The 15,122-nt window shown below is 39.2% G+C and overlaps 1 protein-coding gene and 1 long non-coding RNA gene across 5 annotated transcripts in view; one reads left to right on the top strand and one right to left on the bottom strand.

The window, feature by feature from the left end:
- Positions 1-15,122, bottom strand: part of HTR1F (5-hydroxytryptamine receptor 1F) — a 120,480-nt gene that overhangs the window by 73,243 nt on the left and 32,115 nt on the right. The window lies entirely within an intron of this gene.
- LOC142061464 (uncharacterized) overlaps positions 1-15,122 on the top strand; it is a 124,552-nt gene that overhangs the window by 98,597 nt on the left and 10,833 nt on the right. The window contains exons 5-7 of the long non-coding RNA XR_012662134.1: positions 436-495; positions 1,415-1,515; positions 5,151-5,210. This is a non-coding gene — a long non-coding RNA (uncharacterized LOC142061464). The remainder of the gene's footprint in view (positions 1-435; positions 496-1,414; positions 1,516-5,150; positions 5,211-15,122) is intronic.

Here is a 15,122-nt window from a genome sequence, read left to right as displayed (position 1 = left end):
ACAAACAAACCTATTTTACCCAATATAAAATCATTTCACATCTGCCCAAAATCCCAATAATCTCAGTTTATATGTGGCAGCAACTATCTTTAGAAAGGTAGTCCAGCAGAAGTAATGCTGGACCTGCCTCCATCTCTGAAGAATATTCATTGCTTCCGTCACTTCTCAAGCCTCAGGCTTCTCCTGCTTCAAGTCTGAATATTTATTATGTCAGGCTGAAGTCGGCCAGTAACCAGAAAGCAGAACTATCAATTCCAGTCCTCCTTTCCTAGCAAAGACGTTGATATATGAGGTCTTTGGCCTTGTGAAAAACATTGAGCTGGGTTTGTGTTTCCTGTATAAAAGGGGCAAGGAGTTAGAAGTAGATAATACCTCCCAGAACAACTTCATGTCCATAGTTTAATGAGAATTCTCTTTTTTTCTTTAAATTTACAGTGACTGCATTAGATGTGCCAGAAAAGGATGGATCAGTACAGTCCTATAAATCCTGAACACGTCTGTAGTAAAACTTTCTAAAATAACTTACAAAACAGTCTTCTGGGAGAAGAAAAAGTCCACCATAATGACAGCACACTGACAATGCAATAAAGAGGAGTTTGTTATTCTGACTGCAGTGATTGACAGTGACCGGAGGGCAAATGTACAAAATAGGAACTAAAATATCAAAAATATCAAAATATCAAAACAACTAAAATATTAAAAACTCCCTGCTGAAAGCGAAAGAGAAAGAAATATGCTCAAAATATGTTTACTCTCTATAGGCATAATAATAGCATTAAAAAAGATAATTTATCTGACTGCAATAAATATTTCTGAGCTTGAAGCTGAGGATGCAGCGTCACATAATATCATCTGTGGATGAATAAATTATTCCTTTCAAATGTTCATTGCAATGAAATTAGAAGAAATTTTTGCCATCTAATGGTGAAGGCAGTGGCAGCAAAAATGAGAATGATCAGTAAATGAAGGATTAAATATGTAGGATGGTCGTCTTTGTGAGTAATTTTTGTTTGCCAATTTTTAAGCTACTCTTCCATTCTAGAAACAAATCTGATTATTATAATCTTTTCTTTTATTATCTAAAGAGGATAATATCTACTCACAAGTATGACTATGTCTGAAATTAATTTTGCAGGTATAAATTGCACCCTCAAACAAGATCTCAGTCCCACAAAGGAACAGCAGTAAATTGAAAGCGCAGTTGTTTTCCTGAAGTTATATAGTTCTAAGCAAACCTTCCTATGCAGTCTGTCTCAGTTTTATTTTTAGTTCTTCCTTCTTTGTTATTGAATGCTTTTGTAAGAAAGAAGGATTTTTGTTCTGAGTTTTTCTTCCCCTCGTATTTCCCAGATGAAGTTACAATCCTCTGATAGCTTGTATGACGAGGATTAGAACATGTCATCTCTAATTGCAGGTGAGGATTCAAAACAGGGCAGGAGAAGCAGAAAGATGTGATTGCCTGACCTGTCTTGATTCAGACTGCATGGATGCTTTGCTCCTGCCTCTGCTGCTCCGGTAAGTTAGCCTGGCTTTCACATCTGTCCTCATCTTATGGCAAGGGAAAAATGGTTTTTGCTGAACATGATGAAAGACTAACTTTCCTGCTGAAAGACTGATTTCTCTATTGTACATTGTTCCTAAGGAGCCATTGCTACCACGGGGACTACATAAAATTAGTTGGTTTGCAAAGGCACCAAAGAAGGAGCAGTTGCAAACAGAAATCTCTTCTAAACTCCAAAAAAATGCCAGGTATCAGTTGTGGGATTATATCTTCCTCCTCCACATATTTTTGCTGTTTCTGTTAGACTGTAAACTTTTGAGTACTGTTATTGTGTCTTCACATATACCATACAAGTGCTTCCTGTCAGTGTGGAAATGTTAATGTACGCAAGCCCGAACTGTCTGCAAACGTTGCTGTTACTTACAGTCAACAATGGGTAGCAATTTGACTAATAAGCTCAAGGAATTACGCAACTCAAGTAGCAATTGAACAAAAGTATGTCAGCATGCATTTCCTTTACTTTTGCTTCAGGATGAATCAATTATGAAACACAAATCAAAGTAATGGATACACGTTTATAACAGGCTTGATCAACCGTGACTGAGAGAACTTTCTGTCATGAGGATAAATGTTATATCATAAAGAACCTAAAAGGTCCCATGTGAGGCCATGGACTACTGGAAAGGACATTTCATATTAGCCGTAGTATTCTCGGATGGGTCGAAATCTAAGGAGATAAAGCAAAATAAGCAAGGCTAAGTAGTCAGAGTTGCTCTGCACTTCTCTGTATGAATCGTTCCTCAGTAAATTACAAAAGTAAAGGGAAGAAATTAATGTAAATGCCCCTTCATCTGCTTTTAAGAAAGATTCTTTTCCTTCAAAGCGTACTTTCTTCAGGCCTTGCAACAAGATGAAAAAGTAGCTCAGCAGTTTCAAAAAATGGCAGAAATGAGCCAAAGGGAATTTAAGTATCTTCAGACATCTAATGAATGAAAACCACACAGTTTTGTCACAATTTTCAGGACTTATCTGCCAAACCTTGACAGATCAGGAAACTGAAAAGGACGGTTTCTTGATTAAGACTGAAAAAGAGCTTGAACTTAATTTTCAAGGAGGAAGGATGATTTTTAATCAATAAAGGCTCCTTGTCTAACCTATCAACAAAGTTGCAACCAGAATTCCACATCTATGTCTCTCCCTCCTACACCAAATTTTGGGCTTTCATTCTGGGGGCCTCCAAAGGATGCCACTTTGTCTTTCGAAACAGATTTATGCGTCTGTGGTGTGCAGTCAAAGAATTGTCCTCCATTCTGCTAAATTACATTTTATTCAGGACTTCAATCTGAACCCATACTCAAAAGCTGCAGCAGTTTAGAAAAATCAGCCAGCAGCCTGGCTGAGCTTGCATCTCAAGCACACTGTTTTTATATGCAGTAGTAAATCACTTTTTAACTTTCTGCACAAAAGGTGTTTTCTTGTTGCTGTATCTGAGAACATTGTAGAGAGGTTTGTAGTTAAATAAGGAAAAAGTAGGACTTCTTCTATGAAGAAATTAATTTTTAATGCTATTGAAATCAGGGAATTTTTGAAAATAATGTGCATTGGTTATTTTTGCTTTGTACCTGAAAGCTGCACAAAAGTAATTGCATTTCTCTATAAAAGACAGTGAAGTGAGAAATAGCCAGTTTTCTTTTACATTGAAGAAAGAAAATATATCAAATAGAGAGACTACAGGTATAGGTAAAGATGTCTGGATTTTGCCTGAATGAAATTGTATTCAAGGACAAGCTTTCCAAGGTCTTCCACCTAATCATGTACTAAACCACATCTTTCTATCCATTAGAAGTGCCTATGCTTCACGGTATGGTTTACCTCAAAAACTGATGAGTTAGAGCTCAAAAACCATGCAGTTCGGTGTCTAGTGCCAAATAAATAAAATACCCTCTTCTTCCTTGTCCTTTTCCAGCCCAGGGTGGCCAGCTTAGCCTTCTGCTTGCTTTTGATTAAAGATGAGGTACAAATCTGATCCGGCATGGTAATTAACTATGTGCCAGTGTAAGTCACAGACCATTGCTGCTACTATTTATTCACAGACTAAAACATTCAACCCCCCCCACCTCCAACAGCAGGCTGCAAATTCTTAGTGGCCAGCCTTTTGCTACGAGTAAAAACTACATTATTTCTCATTTTCTCCAGTTGATGTTGGCCCCCTCACCTGTGACAGCTGAGATAGCTGCACTATCTGTTGTCCATTTTCTGTGGAAAGATTTGAAATTTTCCAATGCTCTCTTTCACTATGGATCAGAAACCAGATAACTTTTTAATGTTAAGGATGGTCACTTGCACCTCATCCAATTTCTCCGTGCTTAAATAAATGCACGCATACACAAACCCTCATCAGATCAGTCTCTCTAGAGAAATTTTTTAATTCATTCCTAGAGTAGGTCGGGGTATCTGTGCACACTTGAGCCCATCTTGGCATATTCCAAGAAAAAATGGATGGTAGACCAAGGAGTCTATTAAATGTCTTTTCTGAAGATTTTCCCCACTGTGAAGAAAGCTAGTTTTTTTACACTTTTACATTTTATACAAAACCAGAGGCTAATATGGAATGGAAGTCTACACATAAGCAAAAAAAACCCCAAAAACCAAAACAGCCCCCACTCCCCCAACTTTTTCTCCTAGAGCTGTTTAATGTAGGAAAAAGTTGACTGTACAAAGCTACTCCATCGTGAACTAATGAGTCACTGCCTCCAATCTGTACTTCTTAGGTTCAGGCTGACGCATTTGCAGCTGAACTTTTTAGGCTTGCCAGTTCTCTGGAGCAGATGTATATTACAGAAAAATTGGGAATTTCAAAATATATCTCACCAATTTACCATGTATAACGCATCTGAGAAACGGAGCATATAACAAGAAGGAAAGGGAGGAGAGGGAGGGAGATACTGATCAGACTACGAGACCTGCAGAAGTGCTTTCACCTTGTTGGAAACTTTTAGGACCTAAAACTTACTAATATTTAAACATCTGCTGTGAAGAAGCTACGTGCTACAAGTAGTAACAATGGGTTAGTCTTTTTTAAAGAATTGAGTAAATCTGTTGATTTATTAATGGAAGAATCCACACAATCTGTCAAAATGTGGTTGACCGTTCTTCAAAGTAGACAAACACAACACTAATGACATGACATTTCCTGCCATGTCTTACTAATGAATAAAACATTAGGTAAGCGAAGAGAGGTCAAGGAAGGACAAGGCTTGAAAGAGGCATGCGTTTTCAGTGGAGGGGGTAGAGGTAGGCAAAGCTGCCATAATTAACCATAATTGAAACAGGATTTTTCACTCCTTTCCATCACATGGAAAACAAATTTTTCATCGTTGTCCATATCCCTCTACATTACAAATGGCAGGAATGTACAGGTAGCAGGAAAATCAGTTTTCAAAATCTGGACATTCTAAAATGGAAAAAATGCAACTGATTTTAAGTACATCGTGTTTGTGCAGAAGATTAGCTAAATCAATTTTATACTGAAAATACCTAAGTGCCCATAGAGCATTTTGTTTGGGAGTAGGAGGATATTTTCTTTTATAGTTTTTATGACAATTCTATTGCACTCACTCCACCATAAATTTTCCACTATTGTTTATAGGCAGTTCAAGAATTTGAAGCCAAGACTTGATGCTGCAAATTTTCAGATAAAAGCTGTGAGGTAAGAGGGCAATATGCAGAACATCTCAGAATTTCATATTCAGATTCCCACAGAGAAAAAAACATCTTTAAGAAAACTGGATGTATAATGAAAAGGCAAAGAAGTGTTTCATCTCATTATTTTCCTCTCTTAAATCTCAGGTTCATACCCTCCCCCTTGGCTTCTGAAGACACAACTTCTTACTTGTCAATCACGAGCAATGCTTCCCTTTCTCGAACACCTTTCCCCCACCTCTTAAAATAGTTTCCAGTGTTTGGAGCATGGTACTACTTAAGCCACAAGTAGTAAGGTCTAACCAAATGTCACATTACCCTGAATGGAGAGTTAAGGAAGAGCTACAAGTCTGGCTAGTCAGGAGGAAAATAGCAGACATACAATAGCAAATCCCCTAAGCAAGGAAATTTCAACAGGAATGATCCCAGGATTTTAAGACAGGCCCTGTTGTTTGAAGCCTCTTTTAGCCAATGTGGCACCTGTCAAGGCTTCGACACCTGGCTGTGTGTTTTCAGAAATGTGCGACCTGATAGCTGCTGTCATTGTATCTCGCCTCATGTGACACAAAGGAGGTCTGACACTGGCCCCAGGGTGGTTCCTGTGAAGTCTGGGACTGCTTCTAGCAAGTGCTGTCATCTCCATCTCCGACAGCATCTGATCTGCTTGTGGGGACTGTAACATGAAGCAGACCAACCAAAATGTGCCTGTGGCAGGCCTTATTTGCCTAGGAAGGAGTAAAGTGAGCCAAGATCTGCCCCTACCCTACCGGGCTTGTTCTTCTTGAGCTACTGTGCCAGGGCAAGAGGCACAGCAAAGAAGGCATGGCTATGCAGTGATGGAAGAGTGATGGACAGGGTATCCTGCTTGCCCTCACGTTAGTCGTAACCTTAAGATTATGGAGGATTCTGCAGGACAAGAGGGGTTTGGATGAGGGATGGTGAAGATGAGACAAATGGCTTATAACTAGCCGTTGACTACTATGCATGTTGCTGAGGATGAGGCTAATGCTAGTATTGGGTTTATGATTTGTGCCTAAAGAGCCTGAGGAAGTAGGTTCATTCATAAATACCACAGGACTCACATGGCTAGATGAAAGCTAGTGCCAGGGAAGGTTTGTGCTGTGGGAAATGTCTCTGCAGTGGCTAATGCCTTGATTAGTACCGGAGACAGTAACACCTGAGACACAATACTCTCAGGGTTTGTCAGTGGGGGAGACAAAGTTGAACTCTGATCCCAAGGATGAGGGTCAGGTCTGGCCAAGACATGGGCAGTGGAGGCAGAGGGAAGGATAGTGGTGGGGCAGGGAGGAAGGTGGGGTGGAGAAAGTCACATTTGCTGCTCTGGATGTTGCATGGGAAATAGGAGAGAGGACAGTGACTCCCTGCACATTGTGACTGCACAGCTGTGGCAGCCAAATGGGATTTACAGGGTTCTAGCACTGGCAGACTTGGAAGCTGAACGTATAACTTGTAATGCCAACTAAGTGAATGCCTATGGCTGATGCTGAGCTGAAGACTAAGATTTATTGCTGGATACTGCAGGACCTTTAGGAATTCTGCTGACAAAACCCACTGGCATATGGGTGCTTTTGCAAGAAGATGTCACTGCACTCTGGTTTAGGCTGCCCTTCAGGCAAAAATTACAGTTAAGGAGCTTCGCAACAGGGTTTCAACAATTATGTTTATTTTTGCCTCCTAACAACCTTGCATGGCAGGTTAAGGAAAGAGTTGATGATAAAATAGGGCAGCTGGCTCCAGCTACGCAGGAAGGACTGGGAGGAAGGTAGGTGCAAGCAGAGCTGAATGCTGGATGCTTCCAGTAAGAGCAGAGCTGTCAAGAAAGGCTGCCAGGAGTGGGGAGGGAAAATATGAGTGGAAGAAGGCATGATGAAGGAGAAAAGTGTGAGGGAAGAGACCAAAGCCAGATGCAATTTCCTATGGTTCTCTTTTCATCTTTGTCCTCCTTCCTGTCTTCTGGGTAAACCCTGACTTAAAGCATGCCCTCTCAAAAACTGAGCACAGTACAAACCACCGCTTTCCCTTAAGTTTACAATGATTGATCTGATGCCTGCTTAAGTGACCTGGCCAACTTTAGTATCTTGAGATCACTGCAGCCTCTTTTTCTTCCATCCTTCCCATCCTAAAAAGCATCCTTCTGCTTTTCAGCAGAAGGCAAGACACTGCTGATTTTTTTTTTTTTTTGGAGGGGGCTTTTGTTCAGAGGATTTTAAGTAAATATTTTTATATCGTGTGTCTTCAAATCTCTGGATATTGGTCCCATCATTCACAAGAACAGGAATAGTGTGTTAAAGAGGTATCCAACTACTATAGATCACAATGAAAATGTGTAAAGGGCTATTATATGTATATATCTATATGTATATATTTGTATATAGGTGAAGGAGTGAAACACCAAGAGTAGCCAGCTCTCAGTAAAAACAGAGTTGCTTCTGGGTTGAATAAAAGGAGAAGCAAGATACTGACTGTGAGGGTGACATGATGTTGCAACTTGAAAACTAATTAAGGAAAGAACAGAATTTAAATAACATTGGGATGCAACAGCAGGAAACGCAAGGAACAGGTGTTTAACAAGATTTCTTTTGACTGTTTAACCTCTTCGTTAATGCCAAAAACCAAACTCTATCAGACTTTGGATTTATGTAGTTTCTGTAGTTGTACTGTTCGCTGTTTCATTTTTCAGAGCATTTCTTCTGCTGTTAATTTGTCTCTAGGGATCTGGGCCTCTGCCTCTGAGTACTTTTGATCTCCACTGTATGTGTTGCTTTCTCTTTAGGAGTCAGTAGGATTACATGGTTGCAAATAGGGCCCAGCGTTTGTTACACTGCTCTGCAGGTTGGCTAGGGCACCTGCAGGAGAGATCTCCTTACAAAACTGCATGAAATTTGTTGCCTAAGACCTAGAAACCAGGGAGAGCTTTTCTTTGTGATAACTGTAAAATTTAAAAGCATAAACAAGTGTTTTTCAATGTTTCAGGTATTGGTATAGTCTGGAGCGATAACTGTTAATAGAACAGATCTCTCACTGATAACACCCTGCTGAGTGACTGGGACTGCATAATACTGAAGTGGCTTTACATCTTTGAAGCATCCTGGTTTAAATGACCTTTTAGCAAAGAGCTCTTTCTCCCTAGCATTTAAATTCTGTTTCACACTATTTCTTGAATTTAGCAAGTGAAAAGCGGCATGCTTTAAGAGTTACCTTTTAATGATACAAGTGTTTACTTCTATCATCTTAAAATTTCTTTCTGAATTTCTTTGAAGGGTTCAGGATTTGAAGAGAAGAAATTATTTTAAGACTACCTCTGTAAAAGCATGTTTTCTTTAGAATGGGGTTTCAGCGACTTTGGACAATAGACAGAATCAGTATTTGATGTCAGATTTTGCCTGCGTGAACCCCCCCACTCTCCTCCCACACCCATTTAGACCTCTACATGGCAGGGACTTTTGCATATACATGTCCAACTCTTTAGACTTGTTTTCACAGACACTTATCCCATTAGCTGTTGGATCTTTTTGTTCTTATTATTCTTCCCTGTCCTCTTCCTCATTGCTTTCCAATGTGCAGTTTAACCTGCTGGCTGATATTCTTCTTCCAACAAATTAGTGTTTGTGACACTAGAATCTTTTTGCTTCCCCCCCTTTTGTTTCTCCTTTTTGCATAATTAGCTTTTTTTTTCTGCACATGCTTTTCAAATATCTTTAATAATCTCTTCTCCAAATAAACTGAGTCATCTCCTCACCCCATTCTAATATATGTATATATGAGAACAGACTGTCTGCTGTACCTTGCTCTCCCGTCCATGACCTGTCTTTCAAACTGATTCATCTCCTCACCCCATTCTAATATATGTATATATGAGAACGGACTATCTCCTGTACCTTGCTCTCCCATCCATGACCTGCCTTTCTATCCAGAGAAGGGTTAGACATGCTGTCAGGACACTGACTGCATCAGCATGCTCTGCAACCTCTCGCTTCGAGGGGTTTGGCTGGCTGGGCTCAGGGCTGTGATATTCATTGTCACTTCTTTTTCACTTGCTGGGTGTTAGCTCCAGGGCTGCTGGTGGCTCGAATTCCCCTAACAAAGATTCTGCTTAATCTCCTTCCCTATTGCTACCATCAGTTATTGTCTGTAGTTATTTCATTCTCATTTTCCAAATTCCTCTTCTTTTTTTCTCCCCCGATGGCAATGCACCAAGAACACACTTGCATTGTGCAGGGCCGTGGTGATCTCCCGGGTGTGGCCATTGGGAGGGGAAAGCACAATTCAGAGCAGAAGGGTCCATCACTAGGTATACCTAGCTCCCCCCCAGTCTCTAGCTTGAAGATATTTTGTGATCTGAGCTCAAAAGTGACCAGCAACATATAAAAACAGCACATCCATTGGGTGACATGGTCCAAAATACTTACAGTAGTTTGTTTAAAACCAGTGTTTTGGACTCCATTGCTAAACTCCTCAGATGCATAAAAACAGGTTGAGTGTATCTGCATGATACAGGATACTGTGTGTGGATCCTGATAGCTTCCTACCTGGCAGGGTGGGTTTTAAAATGCTTAGACATGACAGTGATTCAACCGATTAAGCAGACAGATGCTTTATAGACCTGATATTACACCATTTCTCACCCTAGAGAGTTGCTTTCTGTACAACACTTCATCTTTCATGATCTTAATTAATACTAATTGGTATATGATTGCCTCTAAAAATACTATTCTATGAGGAAAACTAATCTCTGATGTTACAGGGATTGGTGCTTGCGAGAAATCATAATGTACTACAGCCCTATGTAAATTATTAAATAAGTCATCTTCCTCTGTTTTGATTTGTATATATCCATCTGTATATTGTTTTCCTCCTTAGTTTATATTGTAACTCCCACACCTGGAGCTTTCACCACATGTTTTAAACCATTTCAGAAGTAATGCATGGCTAGAGGAGATCACACTTTTGAAAACTGTAATGAAAAACTGTTATTAAACAAGGGATACAGCTTTTTTATTTTATTTAATTTTCTTCAGTTTGCTTTCAATTGCATACTGATTCTGCTCTTACGTAGAATTCACTTCTGCATTTATATGGCAGGGTGGTTTCACTTATTGTCCATTACTGTTTTGAGAAGGAATTGACCTGCATACATAAAACTAAAAGCAGAGATCTTAGATCTTAGTAAACAAAAGCAGAGGAATGAATTAATCTTTAAAGCTGGCTATGACACTGAACTCACAATTCACATATTATTTTTGTCAGCAGCATGTCCAAACTGCCAAGGCCAATTTTTGAAAATCACAGCTGTGATATCTACAATAACTGAACTACAGGAAACCTGCAGTTAGGTCATCCTGCCTTGTCACTGCAGATGAAACAAAAGATGATAGTTAGCATTACTGCCTACTGATTTTGCAGTATGTTTTGTTCAGTAAAAACAATTCTCATGATTAATAGTGTTATAAAATAGTATGCTGAGTGCCTTCCCTCCTACCCTGTGTGGTTGACTCAGGTAAGGAGCGTGATGGTGTAGATCAACCCCAGCTGAATCAACTTGGTCCCTGTTTATGGTGGGCAAGTGCAGAGAAAGGTGATGGAATGGTCTGGGAGGGGACATCAGAGAACTGGATGGGGCCAGGTGGTTTTTGGAAGCCATCTAGGAAAGGGGAAGTTTTAAAAATGAAGTAGGGGAGGGGCTAAGGCCAGCAAGCAGCCTTCTAGTCGGGAGGGAGAAACACTCTGGGCTCTCTCTGTACAGTAGGTAAAATGTTATCATAAACAGAAAGAGGCCAGTCTCTGGAGTTGTCAGCCAGAGCTGCTGGTCAAGGGGGAGGTGTTAAAATTAGGCTCTATGTTGGAAGAATATTAGGAAATTGATTTGGGCATTTTACTGTGTTCTAGCAATCTAATTTTCAGAGGAAATTTTATGGGGTGTGCTGCCAGTTATTTCAAACAGAGCTTGAAAAATGCTCCTGCCTAAGGTAAACACTACCAACTTCAGAAGAACTCAACTGTTGTTTCAGAGTGCTTAGATAAACATATGTTCCATATCTACAGTTGTTTTGCGGAATTACTAGTAATGGTTTGGAAGGTTTATTCCAGCCTCCTGCAAGCATAGGCTATTTGACCACGGGTGTCTGATTTAGAAGGTCTGCAAAATATCTACTTTGCATGTTTGCAAGCAGTCCAGGAACAAATTGCTTGATAATGCTGTTACAAGTATAGGCTATATGTAGTAGCATAACAGAAGCCATGGACAAATAATAGTACTTTAAAGGCCCTAAGTACTTGCAGTAGTAGGTAATATGAAGTGAGAAATATCCAGAGGTCCTAAAATTGTGTCTCATGCTAAAGGTAAAGGACTACTTTTTTTTTTTTTGGCTCATCTTTTTGCTTTTTTCAGCTTGGGCTGAGGTGGTTTGGCTTAGCCTGAGGGAAGCGAAGAGGAGCTGCTGCACTAGCCCTGTGAATTGAATGTTGATAGGCAAGCTAGCATGCACTACTTGCAACCTGTCTCTAGCTGCAGCCAATCAATGGGGACAACTTCAGGGCAATAAAGCTGGATGGTGAAAGACACCCTAGACTTAATCTGACAGGATTCAGAAGAAGGAGCAGAAAAACTTGGAAAACAAATGACGAGTCATAGGCAAAAAGATCTTTATTGCTTTTGTCAGGTAACCAAATGAAATCCTGATGCAGAGGTTTAATACAGTATAGGTGTCATGCAAATAAATTTTTTGTCTGTACCGGTGCACCATCAATTCAAGGACCTGTAGTATAGACTCAGTTTTCTGTCTGCAACAATTCTTAGGTATATAAATCCCTGTGTAAAGTGATCAAACTGTTTTAAGACAGTGCAAGTTACTTGCCCAGCTGCTTTGTCTGGAAGGCTGGTCCAGCATGAAAGAACTTTTTCTTTCCCAACTTCCAGTTTCAGTTGATTCACAAACAGTTTGTATTTACTTGAACTTTTACTGATGTTATCTTCGAAACAGATCTTCTCTTACCTTCCTATATGCCCTCTCTCAGCTTTGTTTAGTAAGACAAAACTGTCCAAGCTCGTATAACTTCTCTGCTGAATAATCCATTCCTTTAATAGTTTTTCTATACTTCCTCTGTACCATTTCTAGCTTACAATATTTTTTTTTTCCGAATGTAAATGGTCAGAAAAGTAGTTCAAATAGTGTCTCTATGAAGCCTTTCAAAAGGATAATCATCTCTCTCACTTCTAAAACTGTCTTGCTTGAAGCATTTTAAGATGTGGTCAGCTTTTTCCACACCTGCATCACACTAAGAGCTTACAGCACTATGCTGATTGACCAGTACATCCTGATTTTCCTCCTTTTAGCTGTCTCTGGTACATAACCTCCATGGAAATAGTAAGAATTCTTATTATTGATCCCTGATCATACAGCTCCATCCCCTACGCTGTAAAATGCCTTCTCATTTTTATCATGAGGACATGTTATTGCCTGTTGGCATAGATACCCAAGAGCTCTGGTCATACTGGACAGTGTTCAGCAAAGTTATATATGAGGGGGAAAAAGCATAGATCTCTTTCATTGATCAAATGAAACCTCCAGACTTCCCCAAGCCACATATAAAGCCTAAAATGTGACCCAGAAGATGAAATGCTAAGAATGTGGTTCGTGCAGGTTGGTGGTCTTGGTTACAACAGCCTGGCAAGCCCTGACATGGTTTCAGTTGCCATATCCACTGTTGTGGTTTGAAGCTATAAATAAAACCAAATAGGCAGAACTAAGATAATTTTAAGTTGGGCACGAGTACTCAGACTTACCAAACTTATGTATTTAAAATGTGTAAAAGCCAAAACAAATACAATTTTGAATATAGTAGAAATACTATGAAATAAGGTGAATGGATTCTTATTGTATAGACATCATTTGATCACTCATGTTTGTTTTGAGTAGATACTTTCAAAGCAAGACACGTGTTCAAAAAAATCTCTCCAAGTTGCCATACTAGCAGATGATCTCAAACTTTTACTATAGCTTTGTAGTAAAATATCCCAGACTTTACTCTGATAGCCTGTCTATAACTAGACTATTTATCAGGTAATCTTTTAGATGCGAGGAAGAAGAAGCTAAATGTACAAGTGGCACAAAGAAAATACATTTAATTGCAAAAACTTGAAATTGTTCCCAAAGAGCGTTTAGACTATTTCAAATGAAACAGAACCACTATTCTATTCCTCAATAGAGACAAATCACAAAAAATTAGAATCCACACCTCCCACAAGTCTACATCTGATAAGCTTGCAGAGACCAAACACAAATCTGTACTTTCTCAAGGAATATCAAACTGCGAGGGATGCTGAAAATGTTGTGGGACATGGGAGGGTGGAGGGAAGGGCGGATGATATTCCCTCTTTGACGAGGCGCACAAAAGTGGAGCAGCCCAATTCTACACCAAAGCTACATAATTTAAAAATACTTTAGAAAAGGATTGTTATTACAGCTGACTTAAGTCACCAAAGCAGATGTTGGCAAGGGAAGAAGAGGTTCAAACAGTCTGAATATACAGAAATGTGGGTTCTGATCATAACCTTTTGCTCCTTCAGAACCTTTATGCCATCTACTTTTCTCAGTATTTCTGTAGTGAAAGGCACTAATGATACTCTGAAATCTTGCCCATGCAATTTCTAAAGACAATGTTTGCAAAGTGTTTCGATGAATAAAAATAGCACCAACTAAACATCATTTCTACCACTGGGACACGTACATGTAGATGCATTGATAATAAGAGGAGGTGGGCAGCTAAGCATACTGGCGAAATAGAGCCTTGTGAAGAAAAGTTCATCCCAAAATTTAATAATTTTACCAAAACATTACAAATTCAAATTCACAGAAAGCTAGAGAATAAATTACTGCATACAAAATTCATATCTGAAACGCTGAAATGAAATGCTTATACTGAAAACACATGCTGTTTAAGAATTCTTTCTGTGTGTCAAGAATTTCTTGTAGGATTTTTTTAAGGGTTAATATAAATAAAGACTATTTGCTCATTAGCATGGAAGCTAAACAATCGAGATGGGATCCAACAAATATCAAATGCCAGAAACCTTATTTAAAAGCCATAATAATAACCATATAATCTTTCTTGCAGTATGTCATATATGCATCTTGGTTAATGAACAGCTAATTAATCTTGTAGGCTAGAAGCTAAAAAATCACAGACAGCAGCATCAGTGAGCAATCTTTACATCTGGAAGAGAATACATAGTAAAATTAAATGTTTTTCAGATCTACAGACAGCCAGACATCCTTTATGCTCAGCATAGTGTTTATCTCTTGTATTATGCTTCTCTGAAATGAGCTTTTTGTTTTGATTTTTTAGAAAGAGTTTAGGATTAATAAATCTTCTGTGAATCAGCTATAAAGATCTCTATCCTGCTTTCAATGTCCAGGGCCAGCTCAATCTGTGACTGAGAATATTTTTACTGTAAGAGAGTCCTTTTACATGTGGAACTTAACATTTCAAGTGACACAATACTGAGAGGAGCATGATTTTTCAACAATTTTAATCCACCCATGTAAAAGAAGAGATGCAGTTTATACTTCTAACAATATTAAATTCAGCAGTGTGGTCTGAAATATTCCAGGGAAGAGAATATTTTCATTAAATGTAGACGCATGGAATCATTTATGTTGGAAAAGACCTTTAAGGTCATCCAGTCCAACCGTTAAGCTAGCACTGCCAAGTGCACCACTAAACCATGTCCCTAAGCACCACATCTACATGTCTTTTAAAAACCTCCAGGGATGGAGACTCAACCACCTCCCTGGGCAGCCTGTTCCAATGCGTAACTACCCTGTCAGGGAAGAAATTTTTCCTAATATCCAATCTAAACCTCCCATGGCACAACTTGAGGCCATTTCCTCTCATCCCA

The sequence above is a fragment of the Phalacrocorax aristotelis genome, chromosome 1 (assembly GCF_949628215.1).
Source record: "Phalacrocorax aristotelis chromosome 1, bGulAri2.1, whole genome shotgun sequence".
Lineage (NCBI taxonomy): Eukaryota > Metazoa > Chordata > Aves > Suliformes > Phalacrocoracidae > Phalacrocorax > Phalacrocorax aristotelis.
This window is presented reverse-complemented; position numbering and strand designations above follow the sequence as displayed.